We start from the raw sequence: 25,582 nt of genomic DNA, 5'->3' as shown, positions 1-25,582 counted from the left end.
TGCAACAAAGCGAACGGCCATCTCTGGAGCTGCCCATATGTTTTTTATCCATTCATTTGTGTTTTCTTTTGTTATTTTGAACGCCGAGCCACATTCGTGCCTCTCATGAAACATTCGCAAGAAACATTCGCATTTCCAAGAACCAGGTTTTAAGCTCGTGGACAAGGCCACTATAAGTAAAGGCTCAGTGGTTCAGGTCGGACGGTCAATACTGATCATTAGCTTCCACCCATAATTCTGAGATCAAAGCGAAAGTTTCAGGCTAAAAATGCAAGCGCATTCTCTACAGTTCCGCTTTTCCTATTTTTGTTTTGGTATTTGTTGCCTATTTGTCATCTCGGACAGCGCCAAACGTAAGTATTTCTTCGAATAACTTATAACTGCTTGAAACGGGATATGAAAGAAGCATCTGAACATTATATATGAGTCACAAAGATTTGAACCTTCTAGCCAATTGTTTTTTTTTTAAATGCTGCGATGTAGCTCCGCATTAAACTGCAGGCTAAATTCTTGCCTTGGAAAAGTGCGCACTGATCTGGGGTTGATGTCATCGGTCCTGCTGCGTGGAAGCTTCCTTAGAACTCGAAAACCAGTGCTCCTTTCTTCTGTATTACTTAAGACGATAATAAAGCTTTTATATCTGTTTTGAGAAAGTGAGGATATCGAAGTGGCGTGACCGCGAACAAAAATATTTTATGCTTTACAATTCGTACACAACGCTAGGGTCAGTATGGGCAGGTGCGACGTTCTTGTGACATCCTTACTCCACTGACCCGAACGAATACCGTAGAACACCAAAAGGACTTTTCAGTTTGCGAAACCGCATTACGTTCAATTTACGGTGCAGAATTTTGGCCACATACGGTCGCTTCCCTTTTCTCGAGCGCAGAACTGCGCTTAATGACTTTATTGCATTTTGCTACCTGATTTCTTTGAACATGGTAAATTAAGAACTACAAGTTTTCATTAAAACGATCACTGTTGTGTTCTGAACAATATTTTATCCTGGGTGGTTTTCAGATAAGTTGCCGATTAAACAAAGCATAGCAGTCATTCAGAGAGTACATTGCTGCACTCGCCGGTAGGAATAGTTGCTAAGTGCCATCGAGCCAACTATTAAGCCAGTTATAAATTTTAGCTACTGATAACGCGCGTTGAAACATATCCAAGGTAGCTTCGAGAAAAGTATTTGACTTTCTGCGTTCGTACGCCTTCGGTCTTTTAAATGCTGCTCCAAGGTTATTCATCCTGTCGTGAAATCTTCGCATCTCTATGTATATATATGAGGCATAAAAAAATGTCTTTGCCTACCAGACTAAGCACAAGTGCCGCAGCCTAAGAACATAAATCGGTGCCTCAGAGGTCAATTTTCTCTGAAGAAAACACAATATTACACAAGAGGAGCGCAACTAATGAATTTCAGCATATCAAACCGTGTTGATATGCCCAACCTGCATGTGCAGCATAATAAAATTTGCCTTTGAAGTTATATCGTGCAATTTAAGTTTATGAGAGTGATCCGAATGAAAACGTAGCCTGAACAAACCGTTTCATTTCAAATAAATGCTTCGCTTCTTGTGCATAACTGAAGAACCTAAAATATAATGGTGCTCGACAACTCCAGCAAAATTTGACTGTAAGTTCTCAAAAAATCTAGAATTTTTGCAACAATGTGCTTTTCTATGTACATGGGGGCTTTAAAGGAGTTCTTCTATCCGTGAAAAGAGGTGTGATGTAGTGTTTAGGTGATCAGGTAATGACCTTTTACCATTAACTAACCTTACACCCAAGATGCATGACGGAAGCCAAAAGTCGCGGAACACGAGGAGCATGGCGAATGTTTTTTTATTTATTCTATCGGAAAATAGCGGTAGTTATTTTAAAGATAATGTACTAGAAAGCACAACAAAAACAACCACGTGCCGCTGGGGGACTATGAATCCACGACCTCTGAATTTCGCACCCGGCGCTCTGACAACTGAGGTACGCTGACGGCTGTCCAATCTTTTGCTCTGGTGGGTTCTTATGCGTAGTGTAACATAACCTTGAACGAGTTCACAAGCGCCACTCTTGTCCACAGCGGCGGACGCAATACGTCCGGTATTACCGCGAGTGCCACGCAGAAAGCTGATCGAACGGTGACAGCGAAAGCTGTTCAAGAGCCCACTCATGTCACCTATGGCATCAAAAGTGTGAAAACCAAGGTGCTCTTTAGCTAGTGATCAGGCATGGAAAGGGAATTATGGCATACATGACGCAAGCCAGCAGTCACGGGAAACAAGGAGCATAGAGGAATTTTTTTTATTTGTCGTGTTGATTAATGGGAGATTAGCACGGTAATTATTTTGAGCACAACGGATTACAAAGTAGAAGAAAAACATCATGACACCAGTGGGATCCCAACACACGACGTTTGAATTTCGCGCCTGGTGGTTTTTCTTCAGTGCCTGTGCTCCTTGGTTTCGTTGACTGTTGAATTCCGTCGTGTATGTCCCAAAGAACTCTCTTTTTCCTTCGCTTACATTCAAAACGGCGTAGAAGACTCTTAAAGGCGTGAAAACGCTTACGGAGTCAATCATCAGCTGGCTAAACGACGGGAGCACCTCGAGGTTATCACAGCGTACAATAGAGATAAACAATAGTAATCAAAACACCGGTAAGATGAACTACGACTTTCGGTACACAATATTTTACGCTTCGTTATACCATTCACAGACAAATACAGGAAACGAACGCAAGATATCTTCGAGCAGGACCACATTTAGGATTTAAGGACAATTAAAGACTATTGTCGCTCACTAAGTCGCCCTCAGCTTCAGCAGATTGCTACCTTCCGGCAATTTGGAGACAGCAGAAGTGAATAGTTCAGTGAAACACGGCACATGCATTTACTGACTAATATATATGCGACTTCAATCCAACCTCCCCAGCTACCAGGACTCTTTACGAAAGTTTTTCTGGGCAAATTAATATTGTATATTTATCAACAGAGGGCGCGGTTTGCTTACTAATGCCCCGCTCTGTCATGCCTTTTGTCCCTGATAATTTATGTATGGTGTTGTCCTCATCGTCAATTTGAGAAAAGGTGCTTCCTAAAATGAATGAATAGTGAAGTGACGTACAATTTTTAAGGGTGAGGCGCCTATCACAGAAAGAAGGGAGTGTATAACGCAGTATATGTTTCTTGTTTTTCAGTGCCCGATAGACGGAAGATTGTTTTTCCGAAGATTATTCAAAGCCGAAGTTTTAAAGGTGGTAAGGTCATCAAGATAACCGAGGGACTAACGCTGAACTTGGAAAAAAGCTCGGTGCTGGACAAAGAACTTTTGCTGCGGACGTACGAAGGGCCAGTACTGAAGCATTCTTACGTAAGAATCCCATCGATGTGACTGTTCACCTTTTATGTAGCTGGATCAAGAATTCAAAGATTCCATGAGGAGCATTTTTAACTTGCTTTCGCTTAGTTGTAAAGTAAGTCGGAACTTAGTAACTTCCCAAAACAACATCATCAATTCTGCAACTAAGGTAAGGTGCATGATATGCACAGGATGGTAATTTTGAATACTTCCTGGAGAGATAGCTAAATATAGACTGCGTTTTCTTGAATAACGGTAAGCATAAGGCAGAAATATATTTACAGTCGTGCCAGTCACCGCCAAAGAATACGAGGAGGCCAAAATTCTCAAATTTTTTGCGTGCCAAATGCTTCGCACAGGCGGGTTCTGAAAGTGCTGCGCGCTTAGCTATACATCCTTGCAAATTTTTCGCACTTTGGGACGCTCTCTTAAAGAAAGCTTAACCTGGGCTGCTTTTCCTACACGCCTAGTGACGTAATCCCCACCCAGAAAAGGCTTGAGCCTTGGCAGCATTGCGCATGCTAGAACAAAAACAAACACATTTTCAATTTGAAAACACATGCACTGAATTGGGCGAAAACATGAGGAGTTTCGCACTGCTTTGCTTTTTTTGTTGTTTAAAATGTTGAGAATGCCAGTGTGCATCATGGAAGGAAAGGCCCAATATTTTCAAAGTAAAGTAAAGAAGTTACATAAACAAAGCTGCGCAACATGTACATGAACAGAGGTTGTTCAGTTCATACCATGCATAATAACCAGTTGCTAATAACGTGGCTGTCACAAGGAAAAAATGTGTAAAAACAGCCCGATGTATGCTTGACTTCACACTTTTGATCACACACTTGTGATCGCTTGTGAGCGCACTTGTGATCAGTTAAAGCAAAGCGCACTGAAGCATTAAAAACAGCGCTTACGATATCTTTTCAAACCATGGACTGAGGTAGTTGTATTGGATGGCAGGTTATTTAATCTCCTAAGCACAAACGGGAAAAAATGAATGTCTAAAATCTAGTGCGTTAAACTAATAGTCTTGCAGTTATTTTCGATGTTTATATTGTATTACTGTCATTTCTTATGGTCAAATATACGTCGATTCATATGTGTTCGTCATGCTGTGAATCAGTTAAAAAAATAGTTTCTCCTGCGCAAGCCGGTTGCGATTTTGTAAGGTTAGTATTGCAGCTTTATTTGTTATGTTTGCGGGTGTTAGTTTGTCTTTCTTGGGTGTAGATAAATCTTCTACCTTGTCACTTATTTCCCTGTATTATCATTCTTGGTTTATCTAAAATCCAAGCTACATTTGCACATCCAAGGACGGGTGTGACAAAACTGTTAAAGGAAAGCAATTTCATTTTTAGTGGCGCATCTCGGAGACGTCGCTTGAGAAAGAGAAGGCCAGCCTGGTGGACCGATGTTACTCTTTACTACTGCTTCAAGCAGGCAGAGTCGACATGACGGAATGTCAATTAGGCTTCTCATTTTCTTCACATAGGGAAGATCGTCGAGCTTATTTCGTGCTAGCTAGGCAATTCTTGCACGCTAAAATAGCTTTACTGCTTAGCTAATATTTGGCCGGTGAACACAACATGAATTGAGCGTGGTTACAAAATCCGGATTAGGCACGAACCTTTTTATTTTCCTTTGCAAGAAATTTTTTACGGTAATGAAGTGGTGCCCTCGGTATAAGCATCGTGAGTGTTCATAATGAAACAAATCCATTCAATTTTCTTCACTTGTCATTTTTTTTGGAATTGCTTAAAGTGCATGTCCATTTTCAGAAGAAAATGTCAAGGAGGTTCCGAAAAAATATCCACAGGCGTCTCTGCGTTGAACGGCTTAAGAAAAGGGTCTCGGACAAAATCGTTGTGTTGAAGGAGCGGGGATTCGTTCCGCCGACAAACATATTAAACCCATCCTATGCGATACCGCCCACTCGTGGAATTTCTTTTGGTGTGCCTGTTCAAGCCCACAGTGAAGGTATTTCAAGGCGAAAGCTCCTTTTCGAAGCCATGCAGCCTAGAGAAGCCGAGCACTAGGCCGGCCCATGGCTTGTAAGCAACTGAGAAAACTAGAGGATTACCTGCCATTAGCAAGTGTCGAATCCAACACCTTCCGAAGCCAAGGCGTATGCTCTACCCTACCATTCCTTTATTGAGAGTTCCTTTATTGAGCATTCCTTTATTTTCCCACCTACTGTGGGACAACCAATACTACATTTATAATTTCGAAAATTCACTTATGCTGTACTAGGCGCTTATAGGTTGAGGTTTGCGGACTTATGTACATACGGGTTTTGTTTATCGCATGTATGGCCTAGAGTGCATTATAATGGAAGATAGTTTGGAACGAACCATCTAAAACAATAAAAAAAGACCAATGGATCGGTGGCGCGGACCGATCAACTTCGCTGGCTATTGCTCGAGAGCACTACTATATTACGGCCTTTTTTATAACCATGGCATTTATTGCATTGAAATTGTTTTATTTAAACGAACTATTCACAAAGCTTTCGGAAAACGCCACAAAATAAATCTCAAAAAGATAGGGCAACACAGCACTAGACAGGAGGTATGGATGAGGACATGACCAAGAGGGAGTGCTACTCCGGCATAAAGTCAGTGCGTTCGCGCATTTCCCTCACATGAATAATCATTTGCCAGAAAGAAAATTTTGGCGAAATAACTGATTCACAGTGCCGCTCCATCATTCTAGTTGCCCACAACCTCTGTAGTCTAATCAGGACATTAAAGGCATATCAAATAGTTCTGAATATACTGCACCTAGGTGAGTTATCGTATGGTATCAGACGTCAAACAAATTCGCTTTGTCAAGGTCTGTTGCAAGGTATCCCAAAAGATAACAGAGTCTTTACAATAGCTGAAGCAATTTTCAATTCTTTCAGTAACATAACAGAGGCGGCAGTTCATAGATGACACAAAAGTGCCCTTTTTATGAAGCTAAGACTTCACGGGCAAATTTTCCGAGAGTAACTTGTAGAAAAAAGTCGTTGTGCACGGTGAAAGTAACATTTTTCGCACGTGCCTAAGGACTTCATGCCTTGGCAATTGACAGTGCAATCAGTCGCAAATAAAAGGAGAGAAAATAATTAAAATTAATCCTGTAAAAACGTTTCCTCGGCACTCAAAATGAGAGCTCTGCTGAAAAACGGGCCGCCAGGAAAGGCAGAAGGATATACTGTAAGCCATGCATAAACCCTTATTAACTAGGGCGGTGAGAGAAGTTGGACGAGATGATCAGTGTGCGCAAAGCATTACCTAAATGTTTCTGAGAAAATGCTCGAAGTATAGTTTGAGAAGTGTTGGCAAACAACATGAATCGATTAACAATCTATCGCACCTATAAAGATGGAGGAAATCTAGACCACCCAAGCTGACAGGCCGGTTTCGTTCTCATTAGTTCAAAGAAGAAACCCCAAACAAAAGCTGCAAAAACGTAGTGGCAGTGATGAATAGAAGTGCTAGCACAGTGAATAATCTGGAGAACGTAATACTTTTTTTGTTGCTAGCAATAAGTTTCACGCGGCAGCCTTGCGAATATTTACAGACCACGTCGGACAAATGTCTGAGTATAGCGCTGTGCAGTCGAACCGCCTTGTTTCCAATAGCTTTCATTGTGCCTGTATGTGCCTAATTGTACGCCAAGATACTTGCGCAGTACACACGACCATAACGGAGTAACTACTCATTAACATCCACCCGAGCGCAGGCTTACAGCTACAAAGGAAAGCTATACAGCTTTCTCAGAGACTTCGTAGTTAAAGACAAATTCGTCCTAACAAACATTTGACCAACACTCGATCATGCCACGCCAGCATGACACCCTAAATTGTGCGAAACCGCTCAGTTAGGCGAACGGTTCTATCCATGCTTGGCTTGTCTGTGCATAAAAAGGCCAGATTTCCTGCATAAGCTAATAGTTATGGCTCACTATCCATGACAGGGAAACATACAATGGCATTGCTCTGCAGAATTTTGAATCATTGCCGTTCTAAATAGAGTGCGAACACAAGTGGCGATAAATTGGCACCACTGTTTTAAAAGCGTAAAGATAGACCAATATTGGGACCAATAGTGGGTAGAGCAATTATAGCAGCAAAGACAAATTGCTTCGTAGACAACTCAAAGAGCATTGACTTGTTCTAAAAGTGAGAACAGATTGTTGCTCCGCACAATATGAATGACCTTCGCGAGCTCAGCTTGAAGCATTGGGAGGTGTTCCTGAGAGTTGCCGTAAATCTGTGTAACTGTTCTGGCAATATGTAGCTTAATTTGAATCGAGCAGGCGATCACGCATCTGTTAAACTGAGAACCACTCTTGCGCTGTGCACTATACATCGTCATCTCCATCAAATTCCATCTGCGGCGCGAACAGGTACGATCAGCTTAACTTCGATCAGAGTTTAAACTGAGTATTATATTGTAGTCAGACGTTCTGGTGACCCAGAAAATCAAAATCATGGGCCAATCAGGCTAAACACATGTTTTCGCGCGTCTACTCAGTATTTCTGCCCAATAGTTTTGGAGAAAAGTATTTTTGGGCGGGAAGCAGTTTATGAACGCAATTTTTGATATAATCTAAGATTTAGCCATAACAATGAATGTACATGGAGACAATTTGACGACAGCATTGAATTTGTTTTTGCAATTACCGTTTTTGCTATCTTCAAAAGCGTTCCCAATTTCTACTTTAAAAGAACGGTGTTACACACTCGGGCAATGAACATTTACCTTCAGTGTTTCCATAACAGTGTCTTATAATTTTTAATTATTCGAATTTTTTTCCGCGAATGCTGGACATGTCAATGTTAAGCTCGACCAATATTTTTCATAATATTTCAGTTTGTTTTGAGTATACTTGCCACGTTTATTTGCCTCATTCCTTGTACTCATGAAACATCTTATTTCAGTTGGACGGTGAAGTTCTGGAAGAAAACCTCTTCCACGACCTCCGTAATTTCGCTTCCGTCATGGTTTCCGAACAAGATGGCCTCAAAGTGGTAAGGGATCAACACAAAACCGTGGTTTTTGGAAATTTTGGAACAATTCGAAATCACAGGAGCGAGAAAACGCAGCTATTATTTCTTTAATCAAGGGACACTGAGGACTGCTCCATTCTACTTCTGGTGCTTATAGAAACTCTTTCAGTACCGCTCAATGGCAATTTTTATGAATGTTCAGCAGCGAAAACTAACGTGAAAATTTTATGTATGTATTTGGCCCCCTTCATTAAAACTCTTAACGTGAAGAAGTGAACCTTTCCGCGACCACTATACATAGAACCAGAGATCCGCGAAGCACCTGCCTTGACACCCCACAGTTTACTTGGTTTCGAAACCATCGGATGACGAAAGTACCAACGAATTTTTTTCTATTCCCACAGTTAAAAAATCGGCTTTCTACTAAAGCCTCTCCTTCGTTTATAGGCAGTAATTAATAATCTCAGGCCAAATAAAATTTATTTCTCATCATTGTCTCTTTTAAGGATGTTAGCATGGTTGCCACAGTTGCGATGAAGGCGACGAACGGCAAATAAACCAAGCCCCAGGGAAGAATTGAGCGTGGAATTTGCTGTTCCTCAGATGTGCTTAATGTTCCTCCCTGCTGCAAGCTTAGTTACGATCGCGAAGTTTCCAGATTAAAACCCAAGATTAAGTTTATACTATCAGGTTCGCTAGGCTTCAACTTTGTATAGCGCTTCACTGGTGCTTTGATCTGGAAGTAAAGCACTACTTAATAGCTGGCCCCTATTCGACATGTAGCGTTTGCGTAAAAGTAAAGCCTCATAATTTCTCAAACATGCCGGCCATGGCCAGTGGCCTCAAGACAATTAACTCCTACATAGAGTTCATTTTTGTTATCTGGAAGCATCGATACACAGCTCTATGTAAGTTTGACTAGAATTGCAGATGTATGCCGTTTTATTGAAAGCTAACACTAAAATTTATTAGGCATGCACCCCTTGTTATAGAAAAAAACTGGCCCTGATTGACGTGGTTAAGCAAAATGCGACTTATGCGCGACGGCGCGTTCGCCATTTGTTTGATTTATTTATTTTTGTTAACCTTTTTATAAGCTTTAAAATTCGGGTTGCACCCAATTGTTTTTGGAGTCGTTCCTCGGCTTTCCACTCGCAATCAGCCGACTCAGTTGCTGGTTGCGATTCGAGTCATCGTTCACTCCGTTCGGCGGTCTCTGAAGCCACCTGCACACGCCTATCGTCAGCACTATTCTTCGGCGACGTCATCATTCGCCTCTTCTCTCACTTTTCTTTGCATTTCTAGCTATTGATTTGTTTCCGCGTCCTGTTTAGGAAGTTAATACCGTGTTCGCTGCTCTGCTTCGGCTTGCCGCCTCGCTGTGTCGGCTGGATCGACTGACTAATCCTGACACTCGTCTTTTCCGTACCTGTTCAGCTTTCCATGGGCATCGTTCGGTATCGGAATTAGTCAAAGGACCAGCTTCATCCATGATTCACAGGCTGCTGCACTACACTTTCCTCCGGTGACTTCATCCTTCGGCTCTTCTTTCGCAACTTCATACCCTCTCTCTAGGCGGCTGCAAGTGGCGCGACGCTCCTACGAGCTTACCCGAGCTTCCTGCCATTCGCTGCAGCTTAAGCGACGATCTTCCGAGTTTACCCGAGCTCAGCCGAGTTTCTCCGAGGCTTCATACGCAGACAAGACTACATTTTTGCTACAGAGTCATCTAGCGCTTGCGCATTAAAAGCTTCAGAAATTTGTGTACGTAAAGCGGAAGTTCCATTGTGTTTTTCTCTAAAAACAGGATGGCGTCCTGGGACCGAAGCGGAGAATAAAACCACTGGATGAGAAAGAAGGAATGGCGGAAGGAAACGTTCCGCACATTCTGTACGAATACGGTGATGAAACCGTTCTTCATGAAAGACAAGGTAAAGAAATGCGCAAATAAGAAGTAGAGCACATTCTTGACTGATGTCATGTGATGAAAATTTACCAGGGAAAGTACGGCACAGAGGAGTGTATAGAAACTGCACAAACCTTTTCTTTGCCAGATAGTGACCCCTAGACGCCCACTGACAGCACTCATTTGCTCTGCGTCCATTGAATTGATCATTAGAGAACATCTACCATAATTTATCTAATAGATTTCATGGATTAGACTCAAATAAATGAATTAATTCTTTGCTTTAATTACAAAACTACCTATTTCATCTTGCCTTGCTCAACGGAATTGTACCTATTACAACGTTTCGTAACGGTGATAGTTGCACTATGTTTTAGTTCCTTTCTCATCGCATGGTTTGATGGCTCTTTGTGGAATTAGTGGCTCTAAGAGCTATATGAATTCTAGAGCATCACACATCCTCTTTCATGTACTCGTTTCGTAAAAAATAAAGGCGCACGATACTTCATAAGAGAAGAATATAGACTGCCCGGTAACACAGGCGACCAAATCTATGCTTTGCTGCTCATTCTGCGCCGCAATTAGGAACACCGCGACGTCAATAGGGCAGAAGTTTGCTTTCTGAAAAATAATGAGATGAAAGGAAACAGAGAAGAGCAGCCTTTTATTCTATAGAGAAATGGGAAAACTTGTTTCCTTCAAAACGCTGTAAAATACTGGCGCCTGTGTAGTACGTTTGGGTGCGGACACTGTAGTATGACAGCCTTCTCTTTTGTGAGAAATGCAAGTCTTCTTTTTATAAGCCGTGCATGGACTAAAGCCCGAGAATTACGGCCGTCAATAGAAGGTACGGCGAACTTTTAGCGGAGTATTGCATTTACAAATTAGGCCTGTTTACCGAAGAAAAGTAAAAGGTTCTGTGAAGTCAAATTTTTTTCGTATAATCGGCCTAGCAGCCTTGGTTGCACCTATCTTCTTGATAAAGACTCGAGTTTTGTTGAGCGAAGCAATAGACAGAGCAATTTTATTGATGCTAATAATTCTTTTGGGGTGTGGAATAAAAGACCCATCGAATGTGTCGTAACATTAAAAATGTACTGTACTTTCGAAGTTATGGAGCGCTTGTAACACAAATGAAAACACCGTGACATATATCATCGCTGACGGGGCCGAATTAGTAATGCTGCTAAAAAATGCCGAACCCTTTATCAAGGCGGGCTTCATATGTGCATAAGTGATGAGATTGCGGAATCCTGCATTACGCCTTTCTTTGAGAGGTAATGATACCAAGAGGTGAACGAAATGCAAATGTGGTGCTCTTTCTGAGTATGTGAAAAGTCACCATTACTAATGTTTTGCATGAAAATGCAACTTACATCGCTTCAACTCGAGTTTTAAAGTTTCCTACATCATACACGTCGCGAAATTCGTGTGCGCCATCATGTTGGACAGTTGTACAGAATGGTGGCCGAAAGTTTATTCGCCTCAGTGAATCAAAGATCGCGTTCATTCGAGTTCAAGAAAGGCAGCCCTACAGAGTCCTAGAAGGATTTTTTCTCCGCACCTGAAACAAACACCCTTTTAAGGTAAACGGCAAATTTCACTACTGCTAATGAGCTACGACGTCACTGGAAGGTGTACTCTTTCATTTGGCGTCGAAATTTTCATTCTAACACAATAGGCTGTCAGTTTTGCTCAAAACATGTCGAGCCGATTCTGAGAAAGTGAGTGTAAGTAGAAATGAATAACTTCAGTGTAATAATACACATCGTGGGGGCTCACTATCAGACTGCTATACGACGCAGCTTAGGTCATAATGGTGATTTTCGGCCAAATATGATTGCTGCTAGCTGAGCCACTGAGCGCATATTTTGCACAATGCTAGTGGTGGAAGCACTGAATAGAATGAAGGTCTCACAAGAAACTTTATTCTTAGTAATTAGCGCGGGCATAAAGCAGAAACAATCTGACTCCGCGATGAACACGGTTTTTTGCCCACAAAGGCAGACGAGGCCTGGAAAGCTGTGGGCTCTGGCCAGGAGACAAAGCTCATAAGCTGTGGATAGCTCTGCTGGGAACTAATTGTTGATTAGACTATGCCTGGGCGCAGCCTCGGTTTAAAACGAAAAATTTATACATTTCTGAAAAGTTTCATAGTTGAAAGAACTTTCCTCCTGATCCGCGGATTCTTTATCCTTTATTGAAAAAAAAAAAACTCGCAGCGCCAGAGGCATTATTGAGGCAGAAAGAGATTGCTAAAATCCTTCCAGAGTGTTGTGGAACACCAAATCCGCTGGTGATCGATTCCAGTCGTTAAAAGACCGAAGATAAAAACACTTATTTTGAAAAGATTAGTCCTGGAGGTTTAAAGTCGAAGTTTAAAGCTCTGATCTGAATGAAGGTAAGAAGACGCTGAGATTACAGTTTGATTGTGCTGAATAGAAGAAAAAAATTTTGCCTTTTCAACGTTAACAAAGCGACGGCTAGCATAGCTTAGTTCTTTCTTTAACACTGTTGAACTAAGGAAGCGATCCTAATTCCCCGGACAGATCAGGCAACATGAGATTGAATTCTCTATATGAACACGGTGAACCGGATCCCACACAGGACTGGCGTACTGAAGATTAGGCCTGATATGAGCATGATGTGCCGTCTCTTTTACTGTCTTATGTTTTTTTTAGATTACGTTCTAAGACGGAGAGATATAGTCCCACCCTAATAATTACGCTGTTAACCTAGGCAGACCATGAGCCATCTTCTACAAATGCAGTACCAAAAGTTTGTAAGCAGATTGCTTTTACAGGACCTCTCTATGCAATGAATTTTGATCAGGTAACTTCATTGTTCCTTTGCGTTAAAGATACATGGATACATTTCTGACTTTCATGAACACCTGAATTTTAACGGGCTATAGCTAAACGCGCTTCAGACCATTAATTAACTCTGTGTGATCCCTTTTCCCTAAAACTTTTGTGCACAAAACTCAATCATTGGCGAACAAAGTAATCTTAGACTTCGCGCCCACAGAAATGATAAGAAATATAAATTGAGCAAAACTGGCCCAAAAACAAAACTTTGAGGCACTCTCAACGTAACAGAGACCAGAGCTGAGTTCATACCGTTGGCTACTCGCTGTTTTCGTGATTGTGAGTAGTCCTGAATTCATGTGGTGACTTCAGTGTCATTGTTAAGGTTTTTCAGGTTTTCCATCAATATAGGATGGGTGCCAGCTTCAAACACTTTGCTAAAATTAAGAAATATAGTCAGTTTTACCATTTATGTTGAGCTCGGAAGCTACGTCATGGTAGAGTTCAATCAGCAACGTTGCACAAGAGAACCCCTTTATATACCTGTGTTGTTGAATATTCGCGAGTCCTACAGAGGTAATGTGTTTCATTACTTTTGAAAACAGTATGTGTTCAAGGATTTTAAAACATACAGAAATAAGCGTAACTAGCCTTTTGTTAGAGATGAATTTGGATCCATTTTTAAAGATAGGTATTATTTCCATGAAACGCTGAATTGATATCGCCTGCTGCTGAAGCACGTGAAGCATGCACCTCTTCGTTCTCTGTGATATTCTGAATTATAAGCACATTTCCTTTTCTTTTGAACTTAACGTAGAGGGAATACATGCAAACGTAAGCGCAATGCAAGATGAGCGCCAAGGTAAGCTTTGAATTATTTTGCGTATAGAATGGTCGCTATTTTTTTACTTGTTTCTTTATCCAAGATTGTGCAATTCCAAAATGGGTGTATCCAGAATTTTTAGTCGCTGTTGACAGCGCATTCAGAAAGCAGTTTTCAACGGAAGATGAATTACTCAAGTACATCGGCATCTCTTTTAACTCCGTAAGTGGTGTGTTTATTATTCCTAGCACATGCTTAACCACGGCAAATTCATGCTTCACGATGTACTGTCTAGCTTTGCAAGTTTTTACAACTAAATTAAGATTCATTACTCAGCGATGAAGGGATTAAGTTGCACTATATTCAATAAGTTGCTTCATCAAAGCACACCTAATAATTATGAAAATCCGTATTTCACACATAATATGGGCTCTTTTTTTCAGGTTAATGTACGCTACATGACTGTCTCACAGCCATCGGTGAAAATTAAAATTCGCGCAATTGAAGTTTTACCGGTAAGATTTCCGTTTTCTTCAGTACAGTTGTTTTTGCTCTTTTCCCTACCGATTGCAATATTGATTGCGTGGGCAATGTGATCGCAGGTGAGTGAGGGATACTTTCTCTACCAAGTTGACAATGTGGTTGCAGCCTATCAAACGCTTCAAAGACTCAGAGATTACGTCAGTCAAAACACGGAGAAGTAAAGAGACTACGACGCTATTTTCGTAATAACTGGGTAGGTACAAGACGGAAATGAAATTATTGATCATGATAATCACGAAAATCTGTTTTTTGTTTACAAATATTTGACATAGCAGCCTGGAGAGCAAGAGGCTGGGATCGTTCGCTGGAAGGTAAGTTTACGTCGTAGTAAATAATGAAGACGAAACAACTGGCATCCTTTAAAACTATGTCCCGTGAAGATATAAACTCAGAGGGAGCTAGGAAGCATATGTGTGGTGTTCACATTTTTTCGCTCCATCAACTGAGGTTTGTGGTATTCCGTTCGCACAGTCCAGACGCTGAAGCTCAATTTTTCGAGCACGAACGCTCCGCGGCAGCTTCGTACGTCCCTTTGGACCACAACGTAAGGAGAATGCACCTGCGTAGGCATCAATCACCATACTTAACATCGATGCCTCGGCTTGTACGTTACTCATTGCACTCGTATGGGCGAGACGAATACGAAAACTCACCCTTCTGTTTCATCTTCCGTTATGCTTTCTTTCAATGTCTTGCTGCTATTTGAGCGCGCCAGTGCTGCGAAGGCAGGGAGTGTTCACGTGGTACATGGGAGCGGGCCTACGCATTGTCATTGGGGCATGTCGCAGATAAATCTTGTAAAATTTCAGGTGCACTGGATGCAGGGTTTATTTTTACGAAGCTACCACCTGGCTGAAAAGCCGTGTTGTGCAGCTGTGGGCTTACACAGCTGGCTCAGTTCCCGCAGGAACCATTTGAGTTAGATTGGCTATTTGCACTCATTCGAACACACTTGCATCTCTGCTCAACAATCCGAGCTCTCCTAATCCTACCCCACTTTCTTTCCGGGCGACTAGCATTGCGAATGAATTTAAAGTCATCAAAGCTTGCGCGTGCAGCATGCAGGGGCATGGTGTTCTCTTTGCGTTAACTAGAGCTTGCAATATGGGAACTTGTACGGTGCGCCTAACCCAATTAAGGCACTAGCACCCCACAAAACGGGGCTGTGATGCACGAGGATATCACCTATGGAGTATTCCAGATTTGAAGATCGTAGGGTTTTTGTGTCTCTAATTCAGCACTTCTCAATATCAAAGCGTTTTAAGTGAAGTACTCAAGTTTTATTCTTATATTTGAGTTAGACGATAGCGAGGAGGAGCCAGGAACAATAAGAAGGTTTGTTTGTTGTTAGGTGGCATATATGCTCACACTGAAGAAGGGTGGTTTCCGCGCCGGTCTCGCTCAGGCCACGCCACGAGAACGTCCTCTATGGTACTTCGGTTTTTACGTCAGTACAGCGCGACTGCTTTCGGCGAACAAGGAAGCTGAGAAGCTGATCTACGTTGCAAGCGGGAAAGTTCTTAGTTTCTGTAACATTTATCCTAAGTACGGCAGTGAGTGCTCAGCACGCAAGTAGGTTTTTTCAGGCGCTTCTATTTTTTTCCCGCGTAGAAAATAGCACCGACACTTCTCAGTCATTACCACCTTTCAGCATCGGCATCAGGAGCTCTGCATGTCTTAATTATGACAGATGCCGTAGACTAAACACCCAATATATAGAGAGCGTTAGTAGCAAAAATTACAGTTCAACTACGTGGCGTATGTCAAACAGAACCAGAGAGGAGAAACGAATCCTAATCAATCGCGAAAGAAGAAACAGATTGGCTCAAAACTATATTAGCAGTGCGATCAAAAATAGAGCGTAGACAACATATGTTGTTGATGGGAATTACCCCTCTTACTTTTTTCTTAACGTACATTTTGAATACGCTTTGATTTATTAGCTAAACCCTCATTAGCGGTTCAGACAGAATTAATTCGAAGTTGAAGTTGGATTTTTCAAGCACATGTCGAAATAGAAACGGTATTGGGTAAACAACGCTCAGCAGCAAAGACTTGGGAGTAACCACCCCTGCAAAAGAAATTCATGCAACGCGTTGAGTTTACTTGGGGAAGCTGGCGATCACTTCCATGCGTTAGGTTACGCTCTCTTAGAGGTAGGTAACTGGCGTTACGGAGATTTCGAATTGATAATTGGAATAGTTTATAGGGCATATATTTTCTCAATTATAGTCATAGCACCAAACAAGGCGCGAACGACTGAAAGGAAAACGTTACGCAGGTTTTAACCACGCTTATGCCCAAAGACAGAGAGGCAGCATTTTAGCAATGGCGCGGGCCAAATTTGGAGGTCACCATTGTCTTGGGTACGGTAAATAATGGCAGGACATCGGTGATGGTCGATATCTGCCATGGCCAATATGTCAGTCTGTTAAAGTGCATTTGTTGCGGCGCTGTGCTCCTCAAGGTTAAACCAAGGTGAAATCAGGGACCGAATGATGAGTGTCTTTTGCGCTGAGTGCAACTACCGCTCCAAAAGGCAGCACGCGAGCGCTGGTTTCCACTGAGCAGTTCGTTTGGCGCACACTGGCTATAAAATAAAAAGAGTGAAAAGAGGAAAGGAGTTACTAGAAACTGGAAGATCGCGCTCGTTGTCCATGTTTTTCTCTTTGTTCACGAGGGGTTCTTTCGTGCTGCGAATGTTTTAAACTAATCATTCAGTAGCCGGACACTTCAGCGTGCCTTTCCCCGCAGTTTAACTCTATAGAAGAAGGCACGACGCCATTGAATACTATAAATTGGTAATTAAAGTTAATGCGCGTTACACCTACCGCTACGAGTCAATCAGATGTATATGTATAAACGCGAACTATATAAACAATGCTTGTGAATAGCAGATGTGAAGTCGTTTACGTCACGAAAATATATCAAGGCTGCCTGGCGACGGCGGAGTAATATGGGCCCGTTGGTCGGTATGAATGGTAGAAACACAGCGCTTATACAGGATAAACAGAGGAGTATCCGCAAGGGCCAGCGCTAACTCGAAAAAAAAAATTTTCTAGAAAATTAGAGTTTAATTAGGAAGCACTGGAAACATCGAACAAAAGGAAACGGTGAACAGCAGCAATCGTCAAAAGATCGCAACGCGAAAAAACAGGGGTAATAAATCAAAGGCCGCAAGCGATAAAGCAGAGCTTATGTATGATGCGTGAATAAAGACCGCAAAAATTCATACTACCCATCAGGCAACACTACACGAGATTCACTTGAGCAGTTTTAATTTCTATGCGTAATCTTGTGGATTCCATCGGTTCTGGCATTCATGTTTAAATTTTTGTTAAAGGTCGTAGTGATAAACTTTTGTTTCTGCTTCATATCTTTGTTTTCAGACTCCGGCCGTTCGTAGATTCGATGTATGACAATTTCTGCGGTTCGTCGTTTTTTATTTGGTTTTGTTAGTGTTTCCTGTTATTACTTGTACCACCGAGAATAAATTTTCAATTGCGAATTAGCGCTAGCGCTCGTGGTTCGTATTCTGTTTGTCGTCAATTCGCGCTAGTTTCTACGATGCTGAAATAAGTGCGAAAAAAAGTTTGTCACCTATTTAGACACATACGGGTGGTTATTATGCGCCGGGAATGAAACTACGCTCTTCACGAACAAATAAATATTTCAGAAAAACTTTTGTTGTTTAGCTTGCCTCTTACAAATATGAGCGAAAAGGCTCATCAATGTGTATGGAATTACATAGTGGGATATCTGGAATGATTTCGTCACTTTAGGTTATGCAGGTCGCTTAGAATGCTCTAATGCGGGCACGGAATGAAGAATCGCTACTCGCTTATGGGACTCCTTCGGGTTTATTAAGCATCAAAAACTAAGTAAATCGTCAATGTTGAAACCGAAATACGAGAACTTGATAGATAGTGTCACCAGTTTTAGAAAAGCAGAAGGTGAAACCGCTTATATGCTAGCGACTGCCTACTTTTAAATCAATTTTTAATGTTTTGACCACTTTTCTCAACACAAAACTTTCAGAACATTTTACATCATTTTTTTCACTGTCATTACCTAAAATAATAGGTTTATATTCCTCAAGATAAGAGTGATTTTTAAGAGGTGGCTAGGCGTTCAGCATTTTTAATTATAACAGGAAAGTAGTGACCACTTTCTCTCTTATTCAGGTGTCTCGTATATCGGCGGAGCTTGCGGATATGAGAAAGTTGGCATTGGTGAAGACAAGGCAGGAACATTCAAAGGCGTGCGAATTACGGCCCACGAAATTAGTCACCTGTAGGTGCCGTGTTTTTAAACTATGTAATGCGTTTTGTATGAGAATAAAAACACTTTAAGGAAGCTAGAAGAATTGATGTGGAAGAATTTTTAATGCCGCAAGGGCGTATTTGGTCAAAACAGAAAAAAATGGGTGCTTGAGGAGCCCATTTCGTTTTCACACTAATATATCTCTCCGAAATCAAACGAACCAATAAAGAGGCAAAATTGGTGGTCATGAAACGATACATGTCACGGAGTTGTGAAAATGTTGGGAAACAAAGCTGTAGCAGATTTTTCAGTGATTCTCTGCTCATTTACTCCAAAACTTCGCCGCATTCAGTTAGTTTGCTAGATGCCATTCTTAAGAAAGGAGAAAGCGTGCATAAGTACTTCATATGCTCAACGGACTGAGTCTAAAATTGTTCATTAAGACTCTAGGAGATAAGCCATTCGATTTATAAGAAAGATTTGCTTTGAAAGAGAAACCATGTGAAACTTTCAATATAATAAAATTCTTCTGAACATAAACATCTCCACATTAACACTTCCAACATAAACCTTCCACACAAACGCCGTGCAGAAAACGGGAACACAATTAGCAAAAAAACTAAGCCCCACAATGGCTGACATCATAGTCAAGAGTTTAACATTGGCATGGGAAATTTTCTCGCACAAAGAATTTTGTTTAAAGCCACCAAGACAACAAAAACACTATTTATATAGCTTCAGAAGCCCCACCAGTGACGTTTTCAAAGCGAACCTCTTCATCGATGGCGGTTATAGAATTTCCATTTCTTGCGCTATTCCAGCAAAACGACCTTCTCTTCTAATAAATGATATTGATATTTTGTCATCTATACTTCATGTTTGGTCGTGTCCAAGGACAAAAAATTGATTTTTAGGTGCAGAAAATAAAACAAAAACCAAATAATGGACAACTTATCCGACAGTGTTTACTTGTATCCTCTTAGAAGTGTCGTGCATGAAATAAGAGGCAAAATATGAGCGTACTCATGATTACAGCGCACGACAGGAATTTGGCACACGAAACATAAGAGATACACGACCGCTGTAGCACTCGCGTGTTCCATGATTTTTTTTCCTGTGTAATTGTCGTGAATTTCACGTTACGCTTACCAAAAAGTCCAAGCTGCTCGTCAGACCGAAGGTTCATTCCTTCTGGAAAAGTACACAAGTGAAGCTGCCCACTCCTGTGATAAAACTGCCGAGCTTGTTTTTCTCTGCTGTTGGAGGTCAAATATCGAATAAAGCTGTCTTTCATTCATCATCGATTATAGAATGACCGCTGACGGAAAGCATAAAGATAAAGTTGTTTTCTCCGAATAATATTTATTAGGCGCCCAAAAGAGTTCAATGGCTGACCTCACCGCAGAGCTGACAAGCTCAAGTAGCTGGCTGTGTCCTACCTGTTGTTTAAGAATGCGAATATATCTGCCATCTTAGGGCGATTTTATTTAACAAGCAAAACTTAAAGGTACTTATACTGGAGTAGAAGAACTTGCGGCCTCTTACACTGTTGTACTACGTGCTGGGTACTTGGACTATAATGACGCCGAAGTAGCACAGGTAGACATGCGGGATGTGCCTGTGTACGCGTTCTCGTATTCCAGTTACACTTCATCATATCTTGACCACTATTTCCTGATCTCGGCCGCCTTGTACATAACATTTCGCTTTTTACGCTAGGGAATGCAAAGTATATACGAAAAGGAGTAAGCAACAGAAATTGGCAATACGGAATGCGTAACTTTGCCCACCAAGAAATTCCTACAGGCTTGGATGCGCCACTAACTTCTACACTAACCTTGCTTTGCCCGATTTAGCGGCAAATACTTGAAATACAGCCTACTATCCCACACAGTATGCCAACAACATGCCATAACTTATTGTTCTTCGGACCTCGTTACGCTTAACTGCGCCACGCTCGATAAGAGGAAGCATAAAAAAACCATCATATCGCCAATATTCTCCCAGTTGTCAACTAAATGAATGATGACCAGTTTTGCAGAAGTCACACTGTCGTTAAGAAGACTGCGTCGAACAGTCATTTCGTGTTGAATAAAATTAGCGGTATATAATTTAAACAGGGAATAGAGTTTGTTTGAATCAGCGACAAAGTTACAGATGTCAGAAAAACTTACAAAAATACTCCAAGACGTTGGTATATGCGGTAATAAGTGCTGGGTGTGCACATGCTGCGGTCCTGGACGTGCTCTTGGTGGTGCATTTTGCTTTTGTTTTCTGTGGCACTTTCTAGGCTTGGCTGCCCCCACGACGGCGATGCCTACGAGCAATTCTCTTCCCGCACTTGGCCTTGGAAGGACTCCTTTATTATGAGGAACATGCAACAAGACAGACGAAGCATGAAGTTTTCGAGCTGTTGCAACAACATGATCACCCAGATGGTGACGTACGTGCAACTTCATTGCCCTGTCAGCCCATCAGCCTCACCTGCTGCGATATTGCCTGCATATGTGTTATTTTTTCCCCATTTCGTTACGGTTACAAAAGACGGACGCGAAATACAGCAGTTCAAACGAATTTGCAAGTTAGAGGTGATCTAACCTAGAGGCCATACTGCAAGCATGATACGATTAGTGACTCTTCAAAGGAATAATAGGCAATGAAGAAATAAAATTAAAAAGCTAGCCAAAAAAAAACGTCAAGGGCACTAAACCTTTGGGGTGCAAAAAATTAGATATGTGTTAAATAATGCTGGTAGTCGAATACAATATCATTTTTCTTGCACCTGGCTCAGAGGCAGAGGGCAACAGTTGTGGGAATCTCACTTTCATCGCAAAACAAAAGTTTTCAAGGGTATGGGCTCATTCAGTTTGCCACTTCGTGCACATGCCCTAAAGTGTTTCAAAGCCCTGGTTAAAAGTTTCACATCAATATTCTATGAACGGTTGTAATCGTGGTATAAACAGTTGGTACCTAAAACGCTTAGGTCTTCAGAGTTATTAGTAGTATTTCAATCATTCCAAAAGTTTCTAAGAAGGCCACATGCATCATGAAAAACTGGGGGCGTTCAATATGCATTCATGTGAGCATCTAGTGTCTTTGTACATGCAACGGCTGCTACATGCCACTAGTGAGTAACACTGACCGCAAAGTCTTAAGCACAGTGTTACCTTCATCAACCTGCATATTGTATGCCTCATTGAACGGAAACTATTTGGCGACAATAGGGGGATTTCATTGTAAAGCTGTTTGGAATATGGGTTTAGAGAGATCATAATTGCGGTTATGTTTTGTGGGCTGTACCGCAAACACGGTATCTGCATGCAGATGACGTACCGTCACATGTACTACGGTTATTAGTTGCTACACTCGATCAGGCGCGCGGATGTATCGATCGCACCTCAAACGTATAATTATGAAATAGACTCTACCCTAGTGTTCATTTCTCTGCAAATGTCACTAGATAAGTATTTACTTTCTTTATAATTGTGTAAAGTACGAGAGAGGCCTTGCAGCAGTGAACAGGCTGATTGAATCATTATGAAAAAAAAACTAAAAAATCAAGTAGGCCGTGATGCTGAAAAAACACGCTGAGTGCATAAAGCCCGGTAGCCTAATGCGTCGTTGAGAGTAAGCGTGAAATGCAGGCAGGAACACGCATTTCAGCCATAATTTCAACGATAGTCATAGAATCCATTAGAGTCTTGGGAACCCCCGTCAGCAGCTATTCTTGTTATCTGGAGAACGCGCTCTGCTTTTATCGATGTTTATGGTGTGTATCAATTTAAGGGAACTGCGCCGTCCGCTGTCGAAGGAAAGGAGGTGGCGCCAGGACGCGTCGCAAAGAGCCCTGGGTTATTCACCTTGACGAAAAGCACATCTGCCATTAAGTCGACCACAGCGTCAGGAACACCGCTTAACGCGACTCGCACTGCGTGCTGGCGCCACATCCTCTTCTTGGGAATGTGGCCGGCCCTGGTCACACAGGTTGCTACAGCTGCATTAGTTTCCCGTGGTTTCTTTCGCAGTTTCGCCAGAATGAGAGCTGAAAGCGCTTCATGCTGAATACGCTCGCAGGACTCCGCAAGGAGTGTGCCTGGGAAACTAAACACAAAGAGGAAGATAAAGAAGAAGCGGTTTTCAAAGAAGCTGCCTGGAGATGTTTTCAGTAGAGATGAGATGTGCAAGCGGGCCTTTCCCAACTTTCCAGAAACGTATATCATGGTGGTCAGTATTGAAAATTTCGCCCCCTTTTCACTTGCACGTTTGGATTGCGGGTTATTTAGCAATGTGAATATAACAACGTAATTTGGTGTTTTATCGTTGGATATAAATAAAGAGATAATGATCGCACAGTACTTAAGGCAAGCAGCGAGGCAGAAGCTCACGAATCGGAAGCGTCCTCTTCATCACTGTGCGGAATTTTCTTATGGTTCTCCATGCTGACACGAAGATATTTCAAGTGCACAGGCTGCATATATTCTGACAAACTGTTAACCAAATTTTTGACGCAGTTCAGAAAAGTGCTATGCAGATAAGAGAGGTAATTTATCGCCATCACTCAGCAAACGTGACTCCACCGAACGAGGAATTTGGACGCATTTTAAGGTGGTCGTTACTCCGGAAAAGATTAGCATGAAGTGGAAAGTATAAATGAAGGACAAGACATATTTATGAGTTGAGGCTGAAAACAGAAGTCGGCTGCTTTGAGGCCACAGGTCTGAAGGTCATCGCGAGGTGGAAAATTTGGAAAAGTGAACACCAAGAGCAAATAGGAACTCAACAAAAATGCGATGTTTGCCCACCAACGAGACACTTTGTTCACAATTTCAGCTCTTGCGCTGATGTTGAAGTCTATATTTAAGCATGTTTTGACTGATGATGCTCAGATTAGCAGGGCTAATCCAAAATGCACGCGCTGTAAAGGAGGCAAGAAAAAGCTATAGCAGTTGGAGTTTTAGCGCCAGTTATAAAGATTTAAACGCGTGAAATATGACGCCTCGCAGTTAATGTGCGAGCCGCCTTCTAGTTGGGAGCAATCTTTAGTTGAGAAACTATAAAGGGAGATTTTGCCCAGAACACGGATGTTTGGGCCAGTAGATTCTGCCGGCAAAAGGGACGCTTCGGCTGTCTGATGTTTGGTCTAAGTTTGCGTCTAGGCGGGCTATAATCCTATTTTCATATATATACTGTCATGACGAAAGCTGGACATGTTAAGCTCTTGGAAATCACCGCCGAACAGCCGTCAGATCAAGCACCTATGCGTTCTTGAAAGGATAGGATCTTTCTCAAGAATGCAATGTGTGCTCTAACCCTGCTAGAGTAGCGTAGTGATCTATGCTGTGACCAGAAATCGCCTTAAGTGCAACCAACGATCCTAACCTCTGGCCCTTTTTCTCAGCAGTTAGCAGAATATAGAGCAACTTTGAAGAAAAGTTGAAAATTTTCTTGACAGAATTTATGAAAACGAAATCTTTCTGTGCCAAATTTAGCGGCCAAAATTGCGTGTAAAATAAAAAAAAAACTGTATTAAACATGATTGAAGTAGAGTTCCACTTTATCGGATTCTCCACCTTTCCTGCGTTCGTACTAATTACATAGAGCTGAAAATTTGGGCTATGCAGTTTACAGCCTACCTCCCCCCCCCCCCCCCCCAAAAAAAAAAAATAACTCCAATACGTTTGTTCGTTTCTCGGGGCAAGAAGGTTGCAATGATGGCACAAAGAAGCGCTAATAAAATCAAAACATCCCCGGCTTCCTTTCCAAATTTCACTGCATGTATCGAAGACCACAGGGAACCTACTCCCTGGTTGCAATAACTTTATCTAGAACACAAAGTTCGAGAGTGACGGCTAACCCAAAGCAATGCCTTTTTGCTACAAAGTCGCATATAAAGCCTTCACATTAAAAGAAGTACTTGCGTGCGTAAACTCTGCTGACGTGAAAAAAATATTGACGTCTTTAGCCACATTCAGAAAGAGCGAACTTTTGAAATATCTCGCGCCAGTAACCAGTAAGGCTATTGACGCGAATCAGAATCGTCATATGACTCGCCGCCATTGACATGGCAGCTCTGCATCTGCTTTCTCCGAGTTTTGAGCTCAGCAGAATTGTCGCAGGGGGAGAATGAGGAATGTGCCGTTTCGTGTGGCTTCGATGCAAAAAATTCTGATAGCGTTAACTTCGCTTTCTTCGACAATCCATACCCTTGACTGCTTCTACTACTAGCCTACCTGTGTTAAACACTTCTAAATTGCACTATCGCGGGATAAAGTGAGAGGCCCTCCCCCTCCAAGTTTCGATTCATGCCACTCTACGTGGGGGCGCCACCTGACAGCGCACTTCTGGATTCGAGCAGGGCCCACTGCGCCGGTCTCTATACCAGAAGCGCTTCGGCGGGTGTCACCCCCGCGCAGACGGATAGGGATCGGAAGTTGGAAGGGGGTCCCCGTGTGAGTGTCGGCTTTTAGTCTTCTGAATTTCAGATAACCAAGCGCGGTAGCCAAATGCGCCACCTGTCAGCGCCTTATAACGGCGATAAGGCTGGAAAAACGCAATCAGGCGCGGAAAATGATAAAATACACTCCAGTGCTAGATGCAACTGCTGCGCTATACCTTTAATGTACATAAACACCGTGCCTACCCCGATATCTGGTTGCAGAAAAGAAAACCGGCGGGAAAGTGGCAAAAAAGTCGACTTTAATAGATTGGGTGTGTTTTTACACCTTCTAGACACGGCAGCACTGATTACACTTCTGGTTCCCTCCTCCGGGATTAAGCATCCAGTTTGAAGTATGCGACAGCAAATCAAAATTTTCATAGTCCACAGAATACGTTGCGCGTGTTGATGAATCTTGTTGCTTTATTTTTTCATTTTCATTCCAGGTCTGA

General features: G+C 42.0%; 1 pseudogene; it reads left to right on the top strand.

The window, feature by feature from the left end:
• The first annotated feature begins 268 nt into the window (after positions 1-268).
• Positions 269-25,582, top strand: LOC149328573 (venom metalloproteinase antarease-like TtrivMP_A; annotated as a pseudogene).

The sequence above is a fragment of the Amblyomma mixtum genome, chromosome 9 (assembly GCF_055824585.1).
Source record: "Amblyomma mixtum isolate Tamu chromosome 9, ASM5582458v1, whole genome shotgun sequence".
Lineage (NCBI taxonomy): Eukaryota > Metazoa > Arthropoda > Arachnida > Ixodida > Ixodidae > Amblyomma > Amblyomma mixtum.
The sequence above is the reverse complement of the archived record's forward strand: the minus strand, read 5'-3'. Positions and strand labels throughout refer to the sequence as shown.